Source organism: Emydura macquarii, unplaced genomic scaffold (genome assembly GCF_026122565.2).
Source record: "Emydura macquarii macquarii isolate MOO-44397 ecotype Brisbane River unplaced genomic scaffold, CSIRO-AGI_Emac_v2 contig_2988, whole genome shotgun sequence".
NCBI classification, from domain to species: Eukaryota; Metazoa; Chordata; order Testudines; family Chelidae; genus Emydura; species Emydura macquarii.
In genome coordinates, this window is record NW_027133125.1 from 4,895,012 (window position 1) to 4,905,061 (window position 10,050).

Genomic DNA, 10,050 nt, shown 5'->3' on the forward strand with positions numbered 1-10,050 from the left:
TCCTGCTGCTGACGAGCGGCCCAGGGAATCCTGTCCTCAAGGGAAGGGCAGGAGTTGGGGGGACTTTTAAAACTAGTCAAGAAAACGTCTGGCAAACGTGCGTGGGGAGGGATCCTGCACTGGGCCGGGGAACCGGGCGGGAGGGGATCCAATGTGGCTTCTCCATCTCTCCAGGGCCTTAGCCGCAGCCCGTCCCCACACTACCAGGGGGCTTCTTGGGGGCTTAGACTGCGAATCTTAGCTCAGTGTTTTTCTTCCATTCCCAGCCTGGAGCAGAAAGACTGTGAGGGTGGGTGTGTTCCCGGCGGGCGTGTCTGTGGCTTTGTGAGAAGAGCGCATTGAGGGGAAGCCAAGCCGCCAAGATGAGTTTTGCATTCAGTGGCGTGATCCGCGGGCCTTTCTCTCTAGTGGTGGTGAGTTCCACAGTCCGGGACCAGCTCCCATGACCATTCTGTCTCCTGCGCTCGCCAGCTCCCCCTTCTGGCTGACAGCGTCACTGTCCCAGGGGACCTGGTGGTGGTGGGAGGTTGTGGAAGGAGGCGTCTCTCTGGGGCCGATCCCGTGGGGGCTCATGGCACCTGGTGTTGCTGGGCAGACGGGCTGCAGCATCCGGACCCGCTGGAGCTTTCTCTGGGCTGCAGGCTCCGTCCTGGGCAAGAATGAGCTGCACTGACCATGCTGGAAGGTCCCATGGACGTGGGGCACCGTGGCCTGGTCTGGGTCAAGCAGGACAAGGCGCAGGCATTGGGCCAGGTACAGATGGGAGGGGGCGTCAGAGGATCTCAAAGGGCCTGGATAGCCAGGGGGTGGGTAGAGAGGAGACAAGCTCTTCAAACCACTTCCCCTGTCCTGCCCGGGCTCCCTTACCCCGCCCCGCTGCCCAGGGGCTGCTCTCGGCTGGGGGACGGGGCTGTTCCCCTGTGATGCGCTCGCAGAGCTGGGAGCCGCCCGCGTCCTGCTGGGCCTGCTCCGTAGAGATGCTGGACAGGGTAGGGGGAGCACTGAGTCCTGCGGGGACCCCGCTGGGGGCAGCGTGAGAAGAAAGGCCTGAGCCGTGGCGGGACATCTCCATTCCCCCTGCTGCCCCTTGCAGGCAGGACGGACGCGTGTCATGCCCTGCAGGAGGAGGGCAGACAGCTGGACCTCTCCAGCCAGCCCCTGCGCCGTCTCTTGGCTTCGGTGCCGTGTGACCATTAATAACAAGCAATAAAGATTGCCCTGGTTGCTCCTTGTCAGCGACTCCACGAGCATCCGGCTTTGCTCCGTCTCCTGGGTTCCCTCTAGGCCGTGTGGACCAATGCGGCACCCAGCCTGTTCTCCGGGCTGCCTGTAAATATCCCGAGTGCCGGGACCCTGCAACCACCTCCCGCTTCTCCGGTGCCCTCCGGCTTGGCTCTGCTCCCCAGGGCACCGGCCTGGACTGGCTCTGCCTGTCAGCTCCTCTGCTGCCTCTGTCAGCTCCCGGGGTTTGCAGGAAAGCCGCTCCCTGACAAATCCTTGTGCTGCCCCATGGAAGGGAGATGGGGCTGCAGGGAGGCAGCTCAGTGGCATCCAAAAGGGAGTGGGGGGCTGCAGCAGGAGCTGACGGGGTCACGGAGCCGGGGGTGGGTGTGAGATCCTGCCCCAGTGAGGTTGGGGGCAGATATTGACTGAGCACCCTAAGGCCCAGGAATGGCCAAAGCCTGGGCAGGTTTCCTGGGTGACCCCTCTTGGTGCTTTATTGTTGAGGTGCATCTTGCAGCCAAGACAAACCCCGACAGGCCGTGCTCCCTTTGGATGCTTGGGAAAGCTGCAGGGTGCAGGGGTCTCTGCCAGCTGCAGCTCCAGGGAAGAGATGCGGAAGGTGCTATCTCCCCATTCCGCACCAGCGGGACCGGAGCAACCGCTGGGGGGTTGTCTGCATTGCTGCACAGTGTGGGTCTGGGGACAGTGTGGGTCTGGTGGATCCGCTGTCTCTTCTCCCATGGGTGCAGTGGGTGTCCCATGGCTTTCTCCCCCATCCCCACACAGCCCAGACCCCCTGTCTCAGCGCCTCACAGCAGATCCTCAGCAGTTGCTCTCAGTGGCCCTACGCTGTTGTATAAAGGGTCGGGCCCACTGGTCATTGACCGGTTCCATTTCCCCACCTCTGCCCCCGGGCCTGCCTGAAATGAACTCCAGGTTATTGACAGCCAGTCTCCAGCAGGAGGTAACGGCCGTTGACGGAATCCCCTGCGAGTCTGTGTGTGCCAGAACGCCACCCGGCCCGGATCACCTGCAGCCAGGAGGAAAGACGAACAGTCGTTTCCAAGGCCAGAAGGGGCCATCGTGATCATCTCGTCTGTCCAGCCCAGCCAGAGACCTCCCCAGAGCAGCTTCTAGAAAACCAGCCAACCTTGCTCTAAAGTTTGCTACCGACGGAGAATCCACCACGACCCTTGGGAAATAGTTGCAATGGTTAATTACCTTCGCTGTTACACATGTATGGGCCGTATTTCCAGGCTGAATTTGTCTAGCTTCAACTTCCAGCCATAGATCATGCTAGACCTGCGTCTGCTACACTGAATGTTAAACGTGTTCCCCTGGATGGTAATTATGAACCATAATCAAGTTACCCCTTAGCCTTCTCTTTGTTACGCTAAACCGATTGAGCTCGTTACGTCTATCACTACAAGGCAGGTTTTCTAAGCCTTTAATCACCCTCCTGGCTTTTCTCTGCCCCCCTCCAACTGATCAACATCCTTCCTGAATTGTGGACATCAGAACTGGACCCAGGTCGCACCAGGGCCGAATGCAGAGGTAAAATAATCTCTCTGCCCTCCTGCATGGGATTCCCCTTTTATCCCAGGCTCGCATTAGCCCTTCTGGCCACAGAATCACACTGGAAGCTCCTGTTCTGCTGATTAGCCACTGTGACCCCCACATCTTTTTCAGAGTCACAGCTTCCCAGGACAGAGCCCCCCAGCGTATGAGAATGGCCGGCATTCCTTCGTCCCAGATGCGTACCTGTACGTTCTGCCGTGTTAAAGTGCCTGACCCAGCGTAAAGAAGAAAGCCGTTTGAAGATCATTTCTTTACTGGCAGGCTCCACCAGCCATAATTCTGATGAGTTTTCTCACCCTGTGCTTTAGACACTTGCATTCACTTGCTGCACTGAACCCGGCTATGTGCACGCGCGCGTGTGTGTGTGAGTGACACGCTCACTCCCATCAAATCTGTCGATCCATTGCTCCCCAGCTGCTCCATTGCAGGTGGTGTTTATACTATCCTCACTACTGCCCTGTATCATTGCCCTGCCCACCCCACACCCCCCCCCCTTCGACTCGTTCTGTTCGGTTTGCGCTGGGAGCAGTTGGTTCTTGGTTGTGACGTCTGTCTGTCTAACCCATCACTGAGGCTTCCGTCTCCATGGCGTCTGAAGTGGCAGCAGTTGTGTTGCTTTCGTTGTGTTTGATTACAGGGCCCCATCCTGCAGCTGGGACTACATCCACAGCAGCGAAGTCCTCGGCAGGACTCGTATTGATTTCAGTCAGTGTTGGAGTGCGCCGTTATCCGGTACCGTGGCAGACAACGGGGATATTTGTGTGAATGTAGCCACCGGGTCAGGCCCGGCAGGCGTACCAATTTGCAAACAGTGCCCCAGCTCTGCAGAAAATAAATGACTTACCGTTGCAGTTTGACTGATTCATTGACTATGTTGATGTTTCATTTTAACTTTCAGGCAACTTCTCCCACCTGGTGACTCGTCGTAAATTACATTTATTTCGGTAGCACTCAAGGCCAGCCAAGATCAACCCGCCCGCCCCCGAGGTAGGCACTGTACCAACATCGAATTAGGTCTGGTCTACACTACAGACCTAGCCTGGTGTAACGACGTCGCTCAGAAAACCCCACACCCCTAAGTGAGGCAGCTAAACCCACTTCATCTCTGGTGTAGACAGCGCAAGAGCATCTCCTGCCGCCTCTTGGGGAGGTGGATTAGCTCCGAGCGTCTTCACTGAAGCGCTACCCAGGCGCAGCTGCACCGATGCAGCATTTTAAGGGACCATCCTTGCTCCGAAGAACTTACCGACTAACCAGACAGTAGGAAGCGGGTGAAGAAGGAGATGTAGTACCCAGGCGGAGTGTTGACGTGCAGGCTGATGTCATGAGCTGAGGGAAGGGTGGACTAGCGGTTTAAATGGGACCTGTGAAGAACTGAAAAACGCCGTCTTGGTTTATCCCCAGAGATGCCGGCCGGGGGGGTTTCATTATTGCTGTATATCATTCTTCCCCATTTAGGAGTCTTGCGTTGACTCTCCCCACGTTGTGCTAGAGGACTGACTGGAGGTTCGCAGAGGTACGAGTTGTGAGGCAGCCAGCCTTCAGTGCATGGGTTGGCGGGGTGACTCTGTAACAAAGATGCCCTTTCTCCCATGTGTTCATTGGGCATCAGAATTAAGCAGAGGGCTAACAAGCACCTCACGGAGGTTTAAACAATCTGATTGTAGCAATGTGGGTGGAAGTCACCAGGTGGCACCGTTGTGTCATTCTACACCTTTGCTTTCCTCGCCCGTGAGCTGTCTTCGGAGGAATGCTGCATTGTGGGGGGACTTTGTGATTTCAGGTCCTGTTGGAGGCAGCTGTTGTCCCATTGCATGAATCTCTCTAACTAGAGTCAGTTCTTGGGCAGTGGCTTCCCGGGCACGGGGCACTGGGGTCGGGGCTGAAATCCCCAAAAGAGGAATTTGCCTGTGTATCATTTGTGACCACCTCAGCTCCAGGACTGGCTCACACAGTGTTTAAAACTAAAAAAACACTTTTCTCTGCAGCACTGATTTCCCTTCCAGTGGGAAGCCAGCCAGCACGGCCTCAGCAGAGGGACGATAATAATAAAAATCTCATCCCCTCTCGGTTGCTCAGAATCTAAACAGACAGAGGAACGAGGAGGGGAAACTGAGGCAGAGAGCAGGGCAGTGCCTGGCCCAAATCACTCACAGGTCAGTGGCAGGGGTGGGGATATTACCCAGATCTCCTGGTCCCTAGACCATTGTCCAATTCATTGGACCATTCCCTATAATTAGTTACTATAACACTTGTGATTCTGACTTCCTTTGTGAAACATTTTGAGTTCTGCTGATGAAAGATACTAGATAAGAACTAGGTATTATCATTATTGTAACTGACTAGTGTGCTGTGCATACATTATTTACCACAAGGCTCCGAAGTGACTGTAAAACCACCCAATCTATGTTCAGAATACTTAACAAGTTTAAAATGATATTGTAAAAGGCTTGCCCTTGCTTTTCAGTGATGCATATGTTCCTGGGTCAGAAGGAGCCGTTGTGATCATCTACAACACAGGTCACACAATCATTCCTAGAGCAGCCCTTTTAAAGAAACAGCCAGTCTTGAGTTACAAATCGTCAGTGATGGAGAATCCACTACGACCCTGGTAAATTGTTCCGATGGCTAATGACTCTCACTGTTAAGAATTTATACCTTATTTCCTTATTTGTGTAGCTTCAACTTCCAGATACTGGATGGCGTTAGACCTTTCTCTGCTAGACTGAAGAGCTCAGTGTTAAATATTTGTCTCCCATGTAGATACTCATGGGCTGTGATCAAGTCACCCCTTAACCTTCTCTTGGTTAGGCTAAATCGGTGGAGCTCTTTGAATCTATCGCAACAAGGCAGGTTTTCCAATCCTTTAATCATTCTCGTGGCTCTTCTCTGACCCCCTCTAATTTATCAACATCCTTTTTGACGTGTGGACACCAGAACTGGACGCAGGATTCCAGCCACAGATGCACCAGGGCCAAATACAGAGGTAAAATAACCTCTCTGCTCCTACCTGATGCTCCCTTGTTTTCCGTTCCAGGATCACATTAGCTCTTTTGGCCACAGTGTCCAACTGGAAGCTCATGTTCTGCTGATTATACACCACAACCCTCAAACCCTTTTCAGAGTCACAGCTTCCCTGGATAGAGCCCCACATCCTGTAAGTATGGCCTGCATTCTTTGTTCCTAAATGTTGAACCCTTACATTTCTAGGGTTTGCTTGTGACCAGTTTATCAGTCGGTCCACACCACTCTGAATCATTGTCCTAGCCTCTTCGTTATTTACCACTCCTCCAATTTTTATGTCATCTGCAAACTCTATCAGTAATGATTTTGTGTTTTCTTCCAGGTCATTGATAAAAATGTTAAATAGCATAGGGCCAAGAACCGATTCCTGCGGGACCTCACTAGAAACACAGCCACTCAGTGACGATCCCCTGTTTACAGTTACATTTTGAGATCTATCAGTCAGCCAGTTTTTAATGCATTTAACGTGGGCCATGTTCATTTTATATCATTCTGGTTTTTAATCAAAATGTCGTGCAGTACCAAGTCAAACGCCTTACAGACGTCTAAGTCTATTACATCAACACTTTCACCTTTATCAACCAAACATCTAACCTCATAAAAAAAAGATATCGAGTTAGTCTGATAGGATCTATTTTCCATAAACCCGAGTTGATTTGCATTAATTACATTACCCTTTAATTCTTTATTAATCGTGCTTGTGCTGGCATAGTTGACAACATCAGCTCTGGGAACAGAACTTAGCCACTGTCACGTGGGGTCAGTAAAAACAGGATTTATTGTGGGGCCTATCAAAATTGCTAGCTATTTACGTAAAAAGAATTCATTGTTGGAACTGGTGGATTTAAAATCTCACTATAAATCGTAAACTGTTTGGGACAGCAGCTGTCCTTTTGCTCTTTCTTTGTACAGCATCTAGCGCGGTGGATTCTGGGTCCATGACTGGGGCCCAGGCACGACAGCAAGGAGAATTGCAAATACTAATATAAAAAACTAAAGACGATACGAAAATGGGAGGCATTGCAAACGTCACGGAGGGCAGCAAAAGGGCAATACAGTGGTGTGAAATATGTGAGGAAAATAATCTGAGGAGAGCTGGCTGAAAAATGGAAGGGGGATGAGGGGAAAATTTCAGTGAAAATTAAAAAAAAAAAAAGTTTTTCTCTAAATTTTCCATGGAATCTTTTGATTTTTCAGCATAAATGCAAAAACCAAAATATTTCTGCCAAAGAAGAAAATCTTGTTATTTGGAAATGCTGCTGGGGTGCCTCATGGGAGCTGTCGTCTGTGCGCTTCACGCTCCCATTCTCCTCCCTGGGCTAAGCGCCTTGATTGGACTACATCTCCAGTGATGTACCATCTTTGGGTTTCTCCTCTTGTAGAGGGGAGTGCATCATGGGAGCCTGTAGTCAGGGTGCACCATGGGAAATGTAGTTTGGTCAGAGATTCTGGCCTATAGAACGGGAAGGGGAGATGAGGTAACTGAACTACAACTCCCATGGGGTATGGGGGCAGCATTGACAAATAAAAAATCTTAAGTTTTCAGCTGAAATGCTTAGTTCAGTTCTTTTCAAAGAAATACAATTTCCCACCTAAAATAGCCACTTTTACAAACAAACAAAAAAGAGAGTGTCAAAACCCCAATTTTCTGTTGGAATAATAGTTTAGACAGAACATTTTCAACCAGGCTTAAAAATAAGATTCAGCTTGTGGGAAAATTTTGTTCAGAGCTCCCCGAAAAACATAGCGAGGGGTCAAGAGATGAGTGACTTGCAGGGACCGGTTAAAAGAGAAAGATCTGTCTAGCTTGGTTAAAAGATGGAGAGCATGGTAAGCTGAGAGCTGGAAGGGTGGTCAAGCCAGGGAGGAAGAGGAATTATTTAAGATGGCTCGTGGGGATCTAAATAAGAGAAATGGGATGAAATGAAGATAGGAAATTTGAAGCTGAACGGCAGGGGAGCTTCTGATGGTGTGATCCACTGGGCAGAGGGCTCCACTCACCAGAGGGCGGGATGGGGTATTTAAAACCATCCTGGACAATGCTCTTAGGAAATGTACGATGGGGCCAAGTGTGAGTGCTGGACTGCTTGGTCTTCTCCCTGACTGATTTATCTGATTCTGTTAATTCTCTGGAGGTAACTTTGTTTTCCGTGGGCAGATAAATCTGCGATGATCTTGCTATCTGGTCTGTCCACAACAAAGTTCCCGCTTGTAAAATTACCTTGTCGGATACAAGCTGGCGAAACGGCCCAGCAATTGTCTCTCTAATCTCCCTGCAATTAAAGTGAGAGACACCTTGAATGAAGGGAAAGCAGCTGGTATCGTGGGCCCTGATCCTGCAAATAAATTGCTCAGGTGCATAAGTTATGCCCAAGAATAACCCCATGGGGCTCCATGCCGGTGAAGGGATCCATTTCTGGGATCAGGGTCGCACTGAGCTTCAACTGGCAGTATACATCTGAAGCCTGAAATGAACACAGACACCTACATACATGGCAGAACATTGCGTGCATTTGTGGGAACCTCTCGAATGTGTCTGTTTCAACAAGCAGCCCCTTTAAATATCTCCTTAAAGAGCATTTCTAAGGGGAGAGGGGGGGAAATCAAAGCAGTGAATTACAAACAACATTGTCAATGCAATGGTAAGGTTGAGATTTTTGCCGCAGTCCGGATTTTCAAAGGGATGGGGGCAAACCCTGCTCTCAGCGGCAGCAGCTGAAATCTGAAGTCTCTTCCCTGAAGTGAGCAGAGTGACTCCAGATTTTCACAGGCAGAATGTAAACCAGGTTCACAGCAACTTGCATCTCAGCTGGGTAGCACATATATCTGGAGGCATAGACGGAGCTGTTGTGTCATGTACTCCGCACACTTACCGCTGCTGGGGGGATGTGGAATGTGTTTCAAATCCCAGCCTTCACACGGGGTTTTCAGTGATTAGGATGCACCTAGGGTACGTCTACACTGCAACGGAAGCCCGGGCTTGGACTCAGGCTCAAGCCCAAACTTCTCTTCCGTCCACTTGCAAATCTGTCTGCCGCTGGAAGTGGGAAGGTGCCCGCAAGCTCCACCGCGCAAGGAGAGAATCGCAGAGTGTGAGGAGAAACGTGCAGTGGGGTTCCTGGAGCAGGAACGTCGCTCGGGGAGGAAGATAGAGTGCAGAAGAAAGATTTGTTGGAGCATCTGCTTGCACTGATGGCCGTGAGAGTTCAGACAACTCCTCCACCCTCACCACGGCCGGAATCCCCTCCCTGGGACCACATCCAGCAGATCAGGAATGTGTTGGACAATGCTATAGTGGGATGCAACCGGGCCTGAATGCTAGATGGACAGGGCAAATGTGCCCCCGGCAGTCCTCCACTCCCGAGGGCCTGCCGAATGTGGTAGGAAACAGGAAGGCCAGGGGACACGCAGACGTAGTGAATTTATGGGGTTGCACTGGTTGCGCAGTTTTGCATAGTTCAGTGTTTGTTTGTTACCCGGTTTATTTGATTACTGGTGTTGGTGTTTTCGTGGCAGCTGGCCGCCAGTCAGTCCTTTCATATCGGTTTATTGCAATACAGCCAGGTTAACAGAGAGAGGCTTTTATGTCATTGTGTAAGTTTCTTACCATCCTGTATCACATCATGTAATGTGTATTTCAAAGCCTAAAGACCAAGCCACAAGAAGGTACAACTGGGAAGCTGTATCCAGACTCAATTTCTCAACGCATCGTTCACATCAGTCCCTACGTAGTGAAAGTCCACACTCCCGCTCACACACTCCACACCCCGCCCAGACTACGAGCCGTCATTTCGTCCCCAATTAAAAATTCATGCCAACCAATTCCCCCCATTCATAGCATAATGTCAGTGCCTCATCTCCTGGTAGCGTTGCTGTGCAAACACGTTGCTAAACATGCTATTCTCCCTCTTCCATTGGCCCATACACGGCTGTCCTGGGGTACAAGAGCACCCCTGATTTCTGTTGCTCTTGTGAAGGGTCCAGCAAGCCAATAATCCCAGTAATGTGGAGAGCACTGGAGACACTGGAATCCAGATTGGTCTATAGACAGCGCCACCATGATTTCAGTCTGCCAAGCGCACATGCACCCCACATTCTGCACCTGCGGAGAGTGTGTTCAAACCTTCCTTTGCCAGGGCCTGTGAGATCAGGATACGGTTCCATAAGCCAAGACAAAAGAGGGGGACACGGGGTCCCCTAAAATAACTGCAGGGGCAGTTTCTC